Source organism: Anopheles maculipalpis, chromosome 2RL (genome assembly GCF_943734695.1).
Source record: "Anopheles maculipalpis chromosome 2RL, idAnoMacuDA_375_x, whole genome shotgun sequence".
In the NCBI taxonomy this organism is placed as follows: domain Eukaryota; kingdom Metazoa; phylum Arthropoda; class Insecta; order Diptera; family Culicidae; genus Anopheles; species Anopheles maculipalpis.
Window position 1 is genome coordinate 79,036,106 of NC_064871.1, and position 15,963 is coordinate 79,052,068.

General features: G+C 39.8%; 1 protein-coding gene and 1 non-coding gene across 2 annotated transcripts in view; one reads left to right on the forward strand and one right to left on the reverse strand.

Moving 5' to 3' along the window:
• Positions 1-15,963, reverse strand: part of LOC126567888 (venom dipeptidyl peptidase 4) — a 532,783-nt gene that overhangs the window by 259,926 nt on the left and 256,894 nt on the right. The window lies entirely within an intron of this gene.
• Trnar-acg (transfer RNA arginine (anticodon ACG)) lies at positions 15,402-15,474 on the forward strand. The gene has a single exon. It is a non-coding gene; the product is annotated as a tRNA-Arg (tRNA).

The window sequence follows — 15,963 nt, forward strand, 5'->3', positions numbered from 1 at the left end:
TTTTTTATCCGGGTGTTTGAAAGGGTGCGAATGGAATTCACAATCCGGTAGCGCGCACCTTGGGAGCTATTTTGGCTTCTAGCCCAAAACGATCGGAATGTCATTATTTGTCAGAGAAACATATAACAGCGCACACACAAAAACACGAGGTGCGTAAGGTCATTACGGAAATTGGCGTCCGGGGAGCAGACACCGGCTACTACTGCCCCTGGTTTACGGGGTGTATTAATGATGATGGCACGAAATTATTCAACCTGAATGGGACAAACCTGGTAGATAATGGGGTTGCAAAAGATTTTATGTAACACCAATTTTTCTTTGTGCAAAAAGTGTGTAAACAATATTATGAGAAGCAGAACCAAGCAGGGTTGTATTTTCAATTTTCGATAACTGTGTAGGGCTTTTAGCAGAAGTCGATTGTTGGATTATTGTTAATTGTTGTTAGTAGCAATTTTTTATGTTGCAAAAATTAAACAATGTTTAAAAAGCTAAGTAAAGATTCCAATTAATGACAAACAAACTCAGATGGAACAGATATATCTGAAGGAATATATAATGAACAAAATATCATTCGTCTCAAGCATATCAACCACATACAATACGGCTACACTGAAGCCGTTGGTGAAGAAAATGTATATCAAATTTACTAAGAAATAATAGTTATTTGTTTATTAGTTTATTTGGACCTAATATGTTTAGTGGTGTTTAAGAATTATTGTTCATTAACAATTGGTTCGCACTATTTGCTTTCCTCACTGGCTCTCTCTAGTTAGCGATTTCTGTTTTTAATTTTTTTGCTATTCTAAAACGGGAAATATTCATCAAAAAATCCATGGGAAATCTTTTTAAATAAAATCTCACCTAACCCTAAGACTATGATAAATAAAAACGTAAATAAATGATAAATAAAAAGATAAATTAACCTAAAAGATCAAGCCAGCATGGCTCAACTTGCCAACTGATTCAATGTTCTTCAATTACTTCCTTGGCTGCTATAGTTCCGTAAAACTAGCTAAAGTTCCGTGTTTTGTTCCGGTAAACTTTCTGAATAAACTCTTCAATTCTATCTACGTTTGTATTTCTGTGAAGTCCTTTAGTATTGTACCAAGGGAGAACATATTTGTATTTTTTTTTGCGTTATGATAAAGCTATGCTATTTCCAGCTGGGACTGAATACTTTGATAGTAGTCGAAAAATGTCTTATTTTGGTTTTAAATTCAATTTTGATATGCAATTAAGAAGAGGGTTCATTCTTTTATTCATTTTGTTCGTTGTTACTAGAATATTTTCAGAAACGGATTTAACAGTAACCCGTTTGTTTTAGTAGACTCCTAAGTATTTTATGTTTATTTTTTTTAGGCAACATTCCCGTGACTCATCAACAGTTCGCTTTGTGGTAGTTTCTTCGTACATATTCTCCTTGTGAAAAAGATTGCTTCAGATTTTGAACTATTTGTTTCCTGTTCTCCATATGGTGTTTCTAGTTCTTTGTTTAAATGTTTAACAATTTCTTAAGCAGTTTTTGAAGAAGATGAGATTGCAAAATCGTTACCATAACGGAAATTGTTGCAGTGTGATGTTTTCGTTATGCCAGCTATAAAAATATTGAATAATCAAGGTGACAATACGCTAACTTGTGGTACAACGGCCACAATGATTTAGATTTTCCGATGTGTACAATGTTTTGACGGTTGTTTAGAAATGATTTTACTAGATTTATGAGGTAAGCAGGACCCTTAAATTTAGAAATAACATATTTGTAATTGAAAATGTTTCATTAAATCATTCGGAGGTTAACGGTGTTCTCTGACCAACGAAGCCCCCCGAACCGGTGAGGCCCCCTGACCGGCGAGGTTCCCCTAACCGGGAAGGCTCCCATACCAACGAGTACTTCCTGACAGGCGAGGTCCTTCTGACCGTTGAGGCTCTTTGTGGACGCCAACTCCGCTCATTGGTCAATCCGCCAATGGATAGAAGCACAGTTTTATCGCCGGAATGTTGTATTTATATTTGTTAATCTCGCTAATCATTTGGTAGGCTAAGCATTAGCTGAGAAATAGCAAAATGAAGATCTTTCTAATTTGTTCATTCGACACTTGGTGCCTTGCAGGCTAAGTTAAGCTCTAGAGTACAAATATGAAAAACATGGAGCACACATTTTGGAATTTGATTAAAACCGCAAATTCAATATTTTTGGAAAAATGCATAGAGTAGTTGTCAAGAGTGGACTTCTTTAGAAAAAAGTCTCTAGAGTCAATCTTCTTTCTTCAGTTTTTCTGAAAATAGACAGATGGTTACTGTTATTCACATAAACTCTACAGATCTTAAACTGTTTTTGGTAATTATGATCAATTGTTGTTTCTTAGAGATCGAATTGAACAAAAATCAACAATATTAACACGACTTAGAACGTTTTTTCTCTTGGTGTGCTATGAATTCCTTAACCCTCTGTCCGAGTAAATATCAAATCATCTCGTTTATGTACTAGATCAAGTCATGGTCAACCGTGTGTCAATGGATAACGATTTAGGTGTTGGACAGTGGTCTCACCTCTAAACCTCACATTTACTCAATTGTTTCCAGAGCCTGGAAAATCCTTGGTACTAAAAAACATACAAACCGTGATTTCTCCAATCTCTTGTGTTTGAAAGCGCTCTTCTGTTTGCTGGAATATTGCTCTGTAATCTGGTGTTCCTCGGCTCGAATCCATATTGATCGCATGGAGTGAGTGCATAGGTCCTTCGCAAGGTTTGCTGTTTGGAGAGTCCTTCATGGACCATCTTTCACTATGCCTGATTATCAATCTAGGTGTCAACTGCTTGGACTCGAAACTCTTGAGACTCGCCGCCTCCATTCTCAGGTCCTTTTTATTGCTTCCCTGCTATTTGACCATATTTGACCATACTCTGCTTGATCTGTTTTAATGGTCCCAACTATCCTTCGTATCCATCCTCCCTTAATCATTCCTAGACGTCGTATCTCAGTTGGTCACAATGATCCTCTGCTGCTGTCCTTTGTCCTCTTTCAACTCCTAGTCTCACCTGATTGATTTCCACCTTTCTCCTTCTCCGTTCCATACTACAATCCTTTCTTTAATCACGAGGCCCTTACTAAATCACCATATTTTATGTTTGTTCCTGATATTAAGTAAGAATCGTAGTAAGTATGTTGTGCCACGAGCCAGACATTATAATAATTGAAATTAAATTACTGGGATTGTGCTACTATTACAGTACCTGATATGTAGTTTTAAAGCCATTTGAAGCCTTTGCTATTTTAATCGATTTTATATTATCATTGGTTAGACCAATGGAAACTCTCGTTTGAAAACTATAGACGATGATTTGAAATTAAGCCACTTGCTATTTTACGTATTTCATGCCTTTGAATATTACAGAAATAAAACATAACTAAATAAAATGACTAATTTTCATGCGCTGTACGGAAAGCCATTATAAAAAGCTTCACAAACAATCGGTCGATTTAATCCCCAAGATGAACATAAAAATCCATCAATAATCATTGCCTTTTCAATGTGTGTATCCTTCAACGGGAGAACAGATTAAAAAAAAACAACTCCTTTAAGCTATTATACCTTCCCAAAACCTTCTTTACCCCTTTTCGTTCGTGAATCCTGCACCCAAACGCTTTGCGTTATTAATCATCAGATTAGCTCACCGTCAACCGCCCGGTGAACATTATTATTTGTGCTCAAGGTGACAACTCGCCCGGCACATCCGGCAGTCCCGGTGAGCTACAGCGATTCCTCACAATCAATAACGCTGTGCCGCTCTATCCGAACAAGCGGAGTGCGCCGGCACAAAACAATTATCCTCTAAACAGCAACGAGGAACAACGGGGTTGTTTTTCGCTTCGGCAAGGGTGGTCCACCCGGGGCTTTTTACCTCTTTTTGTTCTCATCCACCATTTGTGCCTGTTAATGGTTCTGGAGTGCTCAGGTGTAATTTATGGTTTTCGGTTACGCAAAAACTTTCCATCCCTTACTTTCCCATTTTTGTTGCTTACAGTTTCTTCCTCTTCGGTTGCTGTTGGTTCGAGCAAGAATTACTGGGAATGCGAAACGCAACCAGTGTCCAACACAGTCAACACATTGTTACTTTACGTGTGAGAGCGCTGCTGGTTAAAGTTTTACCTCGGGAAATTTTTCAGTAACACACGTACCGCTCTCGAAACAAAGTAAGAAAAGTTTTATCTTGAACAAACTGAAAGGGGAACAAAAAATATGGCCGGTGTAACAGCTACTGTTTGAAGTTAATGACATTTTAAACATCTACACGAAGGACGTCATTTATCACGTACTGTTTCGGAGTGTGTGTGTCTGTGTGTGTGTCGCTAATTTTTTGTTTCATTTTATTTTTCCCCCTTTTTTCAACTATCCTTACTGTTAGTTGTACCGGTCGTGTACAATTGTGTTATCTATCGACAGGCCAACTCCAAGTGGACATGAATTATTCAACTCGTATCAAAAACTCCACCAGAGGTAGATCGCCTCACAATGCACGCTTCTCGTGCATGGGGGAAGCTGGAGTGTATAAGGATTTATTATTATCCCGATTGCCTAATTCTTGCCCAGCTGTAATCAGCTGCTCCCTGCTGGAGCGGGGCCATTTTTGTACGGTCCTTTCTGGAACCAGCAATCCGGCTCGAATTGGCTATGAAGTGCCTGGAAAGAAAGGACAGATTGTTCATCGAGGTTTTAACGATTTTTTTGGTTTGCTTCCTTTGCGCTGTCGGCTCACCGTAATTGAAATTCGATACAGTTCGTTTCGAATCCACCCAGGGAAAAAGGGCCATCTGGGATTACGTCGGCTCGGAACGCTACGAAGTCACTCTACGGATTGTGTCTTTGGGCTTTTTTTTAGCTATTGCTCTGTGGCTGTTTGTAGAGCTAGAAAAGGACTTTCTTGGTCCGACCAGAGGTTTTTTTTTTGTGTAATTCTGTACCAGAAATCTGATTGGCAATGGATAATTTAATGGCTGTCGGAATTGTTTCATTTGGCAGATGAATTTTTAGAATGTAATGTTCAGGGTTTCCTACTACCTTACAAGGATAGAATCATTTTTAATCTAGTGAAGCTATAGTTGTTAAATATTGAAAGCAATAATTGTGTTAAAAATTAAATTTTGTGGAATCCTTTAAATCTTGTTTGAAACTTCTCTCAAATGACTCTGAACGGCGATAAATCCGAGCCCTTTTTCTTCACCAGATTTAATAGCCCTCGCAAGTTAGTTTGTAGGAGGTTAAATATAAACCAAAACAAGATAGCCTTATCTGAATCAGTTAAGAATTTAAGTCTCACTTTTGATAAAAGACTAATGTACAAACCACACGTGGAAAATCTTACTATCAAATGTAAAAAACAAAATTTAAAACTCTATAGGGCTTCCTTATAAGAAAATCTAAACTGGATTGCAAAAACAAATTTAAAGGCTTTTCTTAAAGTTCCTCATTGGTACAAAGATATGATAGACAAAACGGTAAAAAAATCCAAACTCGGCGTACAATGCCAAGTGCTATCCAGTACGTGGGGAATCCTGAGAGAACTGTACTCTGAAACTGTTATTCTGTAGGTTGTATCGTTTCAAATTAGTATTTAGTACTTGTTTAATTGTAACGGTAGGTTTAAGGATAGTATAAGGATAGCTCTAGTTTTTCATTGGTTTCAAGGGTTTAAAATTTCCAGAAAATCTCTCCTTTCACAAAAAGGTTTCAAATAAAGATAAATCGTAAAATTTACATTTGGCAAGTAGCAATCAAATGATTATAATTAAGAGGACTACACAAGGAGCGACCCGGTGGTATAGGCGACAGCGGTGCTGGTCTTCAAACGGCCGAACCGGAGTTCAAATCCCATTCGGACCGTCCCCCCGTTGTTGAGGACTGGCTAACCAATTATGTGGTATAGAGGCAGTCTTGTGAGCCAATACGATGGCCAGCATGACCTTAGCGGTCGTTAAGCCAAGAAAGAAGAAGACACCTGGCTTCGAACCCAGCAATTATAAGCTTATCAAATCCGTATTGTATGAAAATAATTTAATAACGGATATAAATTTATCTAACTAACTAACTAAACTGTTTGAAGCTTCTTTTAAAATAGTTAAAATACGGCAACGATTCAAACTCCAGTTTTCACAGGAATTTTATAATGTAAAGAAGCAATAAAAAAGTGATAAAATAATAAAGAACACTTGAAAGTTCTATAAAAAATCAAAGACTGATTAGAAAATAACGCATCAATTGAAGAGAAATTTACGTAAAAATAATAGTTGCAACAATTGAGGAAAAACATTTGAACTATCATATGAAATGCTATGATAGTTATGATGAAAATATAGATTCGACAAAATCGACAATACATACAATTTTCTGGTACAATTTCAAAAGCTTGGTAGCTATAGAGACTCAATACATTGAAGAAGTGGCTCAGTTACGCAAATGAAGGTTTTTTGTAGAGTCCGTTTGTAGCTGGAACTAAACGAAGACATTTCATTTTGCTTTTTGAAATATGGTTTACTAATCTGTGAAGCAAATTAAAACACTTACAAAACACCAAATAATAGTTTATGTGATACGAGAGCGTGTAGAAAATATATCAAAATAAGTAATTGTACAGAAGCTTAGAGAAAATCAGGGAAAACCCAGATAACCATCGCTTCAGGGAAGTTGCTAAGATTTGCAACCTTTTGTGCAAATAAGTATTACATTAAGATTTAAAGGCTATTTTCTACTTCATATTGAACCGAATCTGAACAAATTTCAGGCAGTTGTGTTACTATAAATGTTTAGCCTTTTTTTAAATTGTCTGAATTAAAGAATAGTAATGTTTTCAACAGAGCACAAAAGAAGAACTAATTCTACCATGTTTTCCTAGCTCTTTTATGTTTCCATTTTTCCAAAATTCAGCTAACAACATAAAAAAAATCGATTTTATTGTATAAATAAAATATAAGAAAAAGACAAAGCCAGCAAAGATAGCAAATTGCAAGAAAATTGTAAAGAAAACACATGAAAACAATTTAAAACACAAAAAAAAGACAACTAACAGTTCCGGTTAATCACCAATTATCAATTTAAAACATACTTCGAATCAATTTCCATGTCGGCCAAGAGAAACATGTGAATATTTAGAATAATTGGCTCAAGCGAAAAGCTTTCCACAAATACATTGTAACTTGTTAAGCAAACAAAATAACATTTTGTGCTTCTAACTTCCTCAAAACATGTAGACTAATTGTCCAATTACGACACGATTGCCTCGGGATAGGAAACGTTTGATTTAAAAAGTTACATTACCGTTTCCGACCGGAATGGATCGACGGTACCGTAAGCCACTCGAAACGGAGTCCTGCTGGAATGAAACAATAGTAAGTGAAAAAGGATCGAGAACCGAGAATAAGAAAAAAACGACCATGCAAAAAAAAAACCTTTACACAGGGACAGAGCCATTTCTGCCCCGGTCTGGCAGACATTTGAATCAACAGATTATAATTAGATACGCCCGAAGGGACAATTAAAATCGAATGCTTCCCAACTGCTGCTGCTGTTTCGTTTCGCATCCTCGTTCCAAAGGTTTATTGCAACATTGTGAACAACTGCGAGAAGAAGTGGACGGAACGAACAAAAAGTAAAAAAAAAAAAAAAGGTAGATCCGGACAAAGATTCCCTCGGGGAGTCTCGTTGCTTCGTTGGCAATGCATCTGCAGCTCGGCAAACGGGGTTGACACAGGGACACAGCAAGGTTTGACATATGTAGCCGCTTGTTTGATGGTACGCTCGTTCGCTCTTCCGTTGAGTACTTAGCAGTTTGTCAATCTTTCGTCAAGCCCGGCGAGGTGCCCGGGCTGAAGATGAAATTAATTGTTTCCATTTCGTTGCATGCAAACTGGCAAAGGATCGGGGAATTGTTTGATTAATGTTGTTTTGATTGTACGCTTGCGTAGTTACAAAACGAACCGAATGATCCTCGTTGGTCTTGTCAATGTGCTTAGATGAGATGATTGAACGAGGCGATGGAATGCTTAATGCTAGCGGAGTTGTGTTGTCATTCAGACTATAGGCAGGAAGAAAATGGAGTCATTTATTTCCGTGTACTTAGAATCGATTATAAATGAAGAAGGACTTGCTACAAGGGTACATTTTGGGAAGAAACTATTTCGACGAGAGTGAAGTTTTGAAAAATGATTTACAAGCTCTTGGAAAGAAATTTTCTCATAAGCCAATTTGTGAGATTATTGTTAAGTATTATTAATGGTTTTGCGTCAAAGAACCGGTAACACCTTTCGTAAATGGTGGGGTTTTAATTTCAACGGATTCTAGGATGGTTTGTTTGTGTGAGTAGTCACCAAACAGAGCTATCTGCGCTGTATAGATGATTTTTAATTAGGAATCGAATTCTAGAGAAGATTCCTGCGTCAAGGAATCAGTACTTCGAAATCAATGTAGAACAATCAAGAGTACGACGAGCGTAAAAAGTCGAAGAAGGTGAATATCGAAAGATTTTTTTATAGCTAGACTGTATATTTTATAAACCGTATGCGTGATCATGTTTGCACCTTTAAGCAACATCGTAAAAAAGCAACGAGCAAAATTTAATAAAGTCTTTAACATTTTTGTGTCAGCGATTTTTTATTTACTCAAAGGATGTTTATTAGGGTCCCAAACTATGTAATTCATCTATCGACTTTCCATTTGCTACAATAACGGCCTTCGTACGCTTCCGGAATGCACGACAAGTTCTAATAATGAAGTCTCCATCCATTTCTCTCCAGGTACGAGGCAATATTTGTCTTACCGTACTGGGGTGGCGTTTCGAACAGGCCCTTTCGTAATGCGCCATATTGAGTAATCCAGCGGCTTAAGATCGGGGCAGGCCACGGTGGCCACATGTCTTTCGTCCAGAACGGAAGATGTACCTGCAACCATTCCTGAGTGCGGTTCGAGGAGTGCCACGGAGCCCCACATGGTTGAAAAACAACGTTTGGCTTCGGATCGTACTATTCTTTGTTCCATGGAAGAACGTTCTTACTTAAAATTCTTATGTAAACCTTCGTGCCGACCTTGCCACCTTCTGGAATGAACAGCGGGTCCACCAAGCTTAACACCATTACGGTTGTAGTAGCATTAGGATTCTTGGTCAGATAGACATTTTTATGCTTCTTGGCCATTTGATACCGATCGACGGTGAGCATGCTCTCGTCGTTGAACAGGACTGCCAGATTTTTTCGCTTCAGGAAGTTCTAATATTTTTTGCATCGTTCGACTCTCAGCTCCCGGATGCGGTCAGTAATCATTTTTTGTAATAATTGGTAAGCTATTTTATTGTACGTTCATAATTTAACAACAATTTTCTTGGCCTACCCTCCGTAACCATGGAATATTTGTTATATTTTTGTCACACAATCCACGGTACCCCAGCCTCCCCTACCGTATATCCACCGTTTACCCGCACCACTCCTTTTTCAACGGCCTGAAATAGTGGTCTCTGTTATTGAGGCCTGGTCCGCTGCGATGACTAGCGGTGAGTAGTATGAGTAATGGGACCGGTGTCCCACGCCGCCTCCCTGCGCATACTTTCTATGAGAAGACGACGTATCCGCCTCCGTACTAAGTCCCCGTCAGAGGTTGGCGCCCGTCTGCGACGACTTCTTCCGGGAGGAACTAGTGGTAGTGTTCCCTCCTGTACTCTGGCTCTCCATACTCTTTGCACACACAAACGCCGTTCATGCTTGAGCCGCAGCGTTTCGGAGGAAGGGGGTATCTCCCTGGTGCGTGAGGGTATGGGAGTCGGGGCCATCCCAGTACGCTCTGCACGCGGCTTTTCTCCTTCTGCCGCGCTCTTTCATCTGCCGCCGGCTCTACTGCCTCGGGTGAGGCAGGAATAGTCCTCGCGTTAAGTGCAGCCTCGACTTCGCGCCAGAGTGGTTGCAGTACACTGGTGATCCTGGCCTGACAGCTTCCTGCATATCCCTTCACCGCTCTGGACTCTCCAGTAGCTTCATGCCGAGGTAATCGGCGTGTAACGGATCGTTCGACCCGCAGCCCAACAACTCCTGTCGGATGTCTTTGAACACCGGACACTCACATCACGTGGACTACTGACTCAACCGGAGCGGAGCAGGTGTTCCCGGAAGAATGATGCGGCCGGTACGCTCAACTTCGTCCTGCAATCTTCCTTTACAATCTTCTGTGCCCTAAAGCCACTGATACCGAGTTCCTTGGCCATTTTCCTCATTGAATGCACTGGATTTTCCCGAATTTTCCTTTTGATAGCAGTGATAACCCACAGAACCCGAGTTGACCTCAGACCATCTGTGGCCACCTTGGCGGGTAGTTGTTCTTTCTAATCACGGTTTAAAACCCTTTTAATGGTCCCACCGCAATTAAAACATCTTTTTGCGGCATTTGCTTCCGTGAAAAAGCACGAATACAATGCCATTTCGTCATGGTCATATTATCATCGTCACTTCAAGATGGTGCAAACATTATCACGCATACGGAACTGTCGTTAGTCACCATCAAAACATTAAGGAAATTGATTTCTTCGCAAAAATGATCAAAGATAAAATTTCATCAGTTGCTGCGTTTGATCATAAAATAGCGTTGATCTGTAGCACTCGATCGATGGATATCGCTATGCGATAACCTCACTCATTGGCAGCTTCCTTTAGGATGCAAGTGGAGGAATAAGAGTTTCCCTTCAACAGCTGGCTCATCTGCAAAACCGCGGTGGGTTGAACCCTTCAAATTCCGACTATTAAATCACCAGTACTTCTATGCAATCGCTACGTGACCCATAGGGAAAGCTTGTGTTTGGCATCAAAATTCATTACAGACCCAAGCCAATCTCCCTTACCATCAAACTACCCATGTTTAAAAATTGTGGTCCAACACCTGGCAACTCTTCCAACCAAATATCGAACAGCAACATCATCTACAGCACTGATAGCTGAAGCAGCGAAAATGCGTTGGAATCTCCTTCCATAGCGTGGAAAAAGGTTTGGAAGAACATCAGTTGTAGGAGGCTTTCTTCCGAGCAAAGATCATGGCTGTTACTGCTCATTAACAAAAAAATTACTCATCCAACTCATCTATTCGGCACGCCATGAATATCGTCTGCGAAGTGCGCGTGTCCTTTGGAAGAAACTTTGGAGAATACGTTCGCCTCATGTCTTAGGGTCGCTCCGGCATGGCAGCAATACAGACTGCAGTTCCAAATGTGATATTTAGCTTCAACAATTTGCATACTCCTTTTCTAGATGGATCGTATAAAACAATAGTTTTAAAGCTGTTATTTGTAATTATATTTTTTCTGTAATATTTAAACACCTAATAAACGTATAAATAACAACAAACCAGATGATCTTGCCTGTTAAATACCAACTTTAACACTTTGATTAAAGATACTGTCGATGATTTTAAACCTATTCTTCATCGTGAAAGATCGAGTGCTGGGTGGATGTTATTAAGTTTTTCTTCAGGCTCAGCTGATGATTAGTTTTAGCCATATAATAAAGCAAATGATTTACCGATCATCTGATGGCGACTTTATCCAACGAAACAAATTCAAAAGAATGTCTGTTTTTCCGGTGAAATATGTGATGAATTATGGCATGTTTAGAGATATATATCTTCGTGGAATCGCACGAACGGTTTGCTTAATTCGGATATCGGTTCCCATTCGAAACAGCTGACTCGCTGCACAACAAAGCTGTAATGCTATGTTTGGTCGTTAATGTGCACACTTTGAAGCTCGCTACCAAACAAAAGAAAACAAACAACCATTTCCTACTGCTTGAGGCCAGTTCAACCTTTTTTTCTCATTTTCCCAAAATACGAGAGGGCTTTCAAATGTCACCCAAGTCAACTGCTTCTCAATCTCCCGTAAGGCACAGTGTTACAACATTGCCGTCAGCTACTGCCACATTTCGGTCCTTCAAACAAACACACACACACACACACACACACACACACACACACACAAATCTTTGCACAACCGTGTTGTGACCTTTATCCTTAACAAAACGATTCCTTCCGTTCGCTTTGACCCATTCCGCTGCATTGAACTCGGCACATTGGCACATAAATATTTTTCAGACACTTTTAATTGAAATACCGCGCCCGATGGGGTGAGGAGAAAGCCTAGCCGAATGTGTGGCTCCTACTCGTACTTGAAACCATTACACATCCGTAGCGACCTCGTGGGACAGTGGGAAAACGAGGGGCAAAAGAAAAAAAAAACGTTAGAGCGAGAAAGTATAACTGCACCAAGCCGACACACACATTATGAGCAAAAAAAAAGAATGGAAAAAACACATTTAAAAATAAATAATGGCACAAAGTGTTGACATTTGCGGTGCAATCCGAGGCTAAATCATTGCTATTTGATGATCACGCTTTCGAGATACGATGACGAGGACGAGAGACACGGCAAAATCGAGTAACTATTACGTTTCGTTAAGCTCAGCGAGGACGAAAAGCGATAAAGAAGAGTACGCATAAAATGTATTCGGAAAAACGATTCGATCGAAACATTAAAATAAATAAATCGATACAATTTATAATCCTTGTGACTGTGAGGCAAAAAAAAACCCCGTTTATGTGCGAAATGGGATGCATGCGTATAGCTGAATCATAATGAATAGGTTTCGATATACGCGGAACGAACTTTTGTCCGTTTTTTCCCCCTTTTCATCTTCTTTTTTTGTAATTAAAGTTATACTGCATAAAAAGCACATAAATAACGACACGCAATATGAATCTGCTTGTAACGAGGTTTTTGTGCAATGTCTTTTTTACAGCTCGCTTTCATTACAGCCATTAAATTCGGTGCCGGTATCGAGCGCTTTTCTCGTGACAGTTTTAAAGTGCAATAGCTAGTGGATATTGTAATTAAAAGTTATTTTAAAATTTCCCAACAGTAACAAATAATTTTGTAATGTTTTTTGCCATAGAATATGCTAAATTCATACGAGCTGCTGATGTACATGGTTGACGTTAAACGTAAAGAAAAAGGTGATTCTCTATGCCTTACTTTCTCTTGGTTTTTTCATACTCTTTTGTTGTCAGTAAGGTCTCTGAATGTTTGAAGATCCTGAGATGAAGACCTACACCGTGACCAATAAGTTTGTATACCGTGATCAATAAGCTTGAATAAGTGATCAATAAGAATGAATTTTATCATCTTAAAGCTTAATTACCATGTAAGACCAAACAAAAAAATTTAAGATATTCAAATTAGAAGAGCTTGCGCTCTTTCTTTCGCTTAATCCAAAGAGACTCGCCATGTCGATCGTTTGACAACAATTTCTCTCAAAAGCTTTATTGCGTTACAGAAATAAGCAATAACTTATTGACAAATGTTAATTATAAAAACTGTCAGTGTACGTCTAGAAACAAATGTGTTTCCAAGGCCTGTACAAGGTCGTATAAAAATCTTATCTGTATAAAACGAACACACAGAGCTGTATCCGAACTTATAGATCACGGTGTATAACTATTTATCAAAAAGGATTCCGAATTAAAAGTTGACTGAACAGCAGTTGAACACAAACCATCGCTTCATAGATTTCAAGTCCGTATATGATAGCATAGCCAGGGTAAAACTTTATGAGCTGATCAGGCTTGTTAGTATGACCATAACCAACGTCACATGCCAGGTGAAGGTGGATAGAAAACTCTCAGGATCCTTCGCTACCAACAGAGGCCTGCGTCAGGCAGATGGGCTTGCCTGTCTCTTGTTCAACATGGCGCTAGAGAGGACCATCCGTGACTCAGAGGTGGAGACTTCGGGAACCATTTTCTATAATTCAACCCAGATCCTGGCATACGCGGATGATATAGACATCATTAGTCTGTGGCTCTCCCATGTAGCAGAGGCCTTCCAAAGGATCGACCAGGCGGCAGAAAACCTCAGGTTGCAGATTAGCGAGGCAAAGACCAAATTGATGGTGGATCCATCAGCGGCCCTACTAAAAAAAAATTCACCTATCTCGGGTCCAAAGACGACAACAGCATTGAGACGAAGTTGCGCGCTAGGATGTTGGCAGCCAGCCGGTCATTCTACAGCCTGAGGAAACATCTCACCTCGAAAAAACTTGTCCCGAGGGTCGAAGCTGGGACTGTATCGTACCTTTATAATCCCAGACACTCACATACGCCTCTGAGACATGGTGGTCCTGTCCAAAACAGACGAAGCCCTCTTAGCCGCGTTTGAGAGGAAGATGCTCACAAGGATCTCTGACCCCGTATGTGTGGAAGAACGAGCTGTACGAACTGTATGACGATCTCACCGTCGTGCAGCGACTTAGGCTCGCCAGGCTCCGATGGGCTGGCCATGTTATACGCATGGTACCGGACGACCCAGCTCAGAAAGTCCTTTTAGGCCGTCAACACGGACAGAGGAGCCGTGTTAAGCCCAGATTTAAATGGGAGGATGGCGTGGAATCATCCGAAATCAAGGCCGGGATAACGGATTAGCAGACGATGGCGCGGGACCGTGAGCGGTTCCGGATTCTGCCGCAGCAGGCCAAGACCGCAAAGCGGTTGTTGCGCCAGATAACTAAGTAAGTATAACGATGGTCAGCCTGTTAGTGAATATCCGTCTTCGGAGGTCTTCGGAGAGGGTTGCTATTATCTTAAAAATACTTTAAAGATTCAAATGTCAAACAAGTATGATTATCTCCTCGGTCCGATCTTCACATTACAGAACCGTGCTTCAAAACCCATCTGAATTATTCCCAAATGGTAAAAAAACTGACTATCAAGCTACGTGGTAACAGCAAGTTTATTAATGTATTCGATGGCCAGCATCACCTAGTGAGTCCTTAAGTCAAGAAACAGAAGTAATTTTGTTTTCAAACTGATTCAAACTGCTTCTTATACGACTCTTAAGATTACTTTCCGAGGGACCTCATTCCAAGCGCTTTTATAAGAACTTGTGTATACATATAAATAATAGGATGAGTCTTTCAACGGATTTGGAATTGTTGGTTTCGAAGAATGACTCTCTAATGGAATTAGAGTAAGATGATTAATTTTGGCCAAATAATCTATCTAATGAATTATAGATTTTTGTTTCTGATATTGTAATTCTCAGGTAATTTTTAGTTAAATTAGTTGTACAAACACTTGTTTTGTATCTAGCTTACAAACACTGCGTTTGAAAGAGATGATTTAGCAAGTAATTCAGTATGCTTTCAAGAGAGTAGAAATAGCTTACACCTAATCAACGTAAGTTTTAAACGATTCGCAAAGATTACCAATTGCACATGCGCAATCAGGTTGTATGCTCGGAGTGATACGTTTTTAAAATAGATTTAAGCAGCGATAGCGCAGTTGTGCTGCCGATTCTGTTTTTAAAAACACTGTTAACCTTCAACCGGGTCCTGTGGCGCAATGGATAACGCGTCTGACTACGGATCAGAAGATTCCAGGTTCGACTCCTGGCAGGATCGGAGAGAGCAATTAAATTTTTGTTTTTAAGCATTGCCATTGTTGATAAGAGTGTACAACAATCAACTAATAAGAAAACACACTTTTCAACAAGCTTCGTCCGCAAATTCAACACTCGAATTTTGTTTTTGCGTCTCCTTTCGCTGTCCGCCCTTGCTATTATTAGATAAGATTAGATAAATAAACAGCACCACGAGAAGCAGCTGCCCTTGACCCAGATATACCAGCCCAAGTGTTGCTGACCGATAGCGAATCGGACTCTAATGCGCGGAAAACTGACCCAAATAACGCATAAATGTCTTTGCTATTTTGTGCTCTTATCAACAACCCACCTAATCCTCGTCAAGGTTTTCTGTCCACCTCCTCTTCCTCTGGGGGCCAGGTTTTTGTGAGTGTCTGTGTATGTGTTTTGTTTTTCGTTCGCTACTAGCATCGAACATTCCTCTCGAGCAATTAATTCTTTCCTCTCTAGTGCGCATCCGGTACTTCGC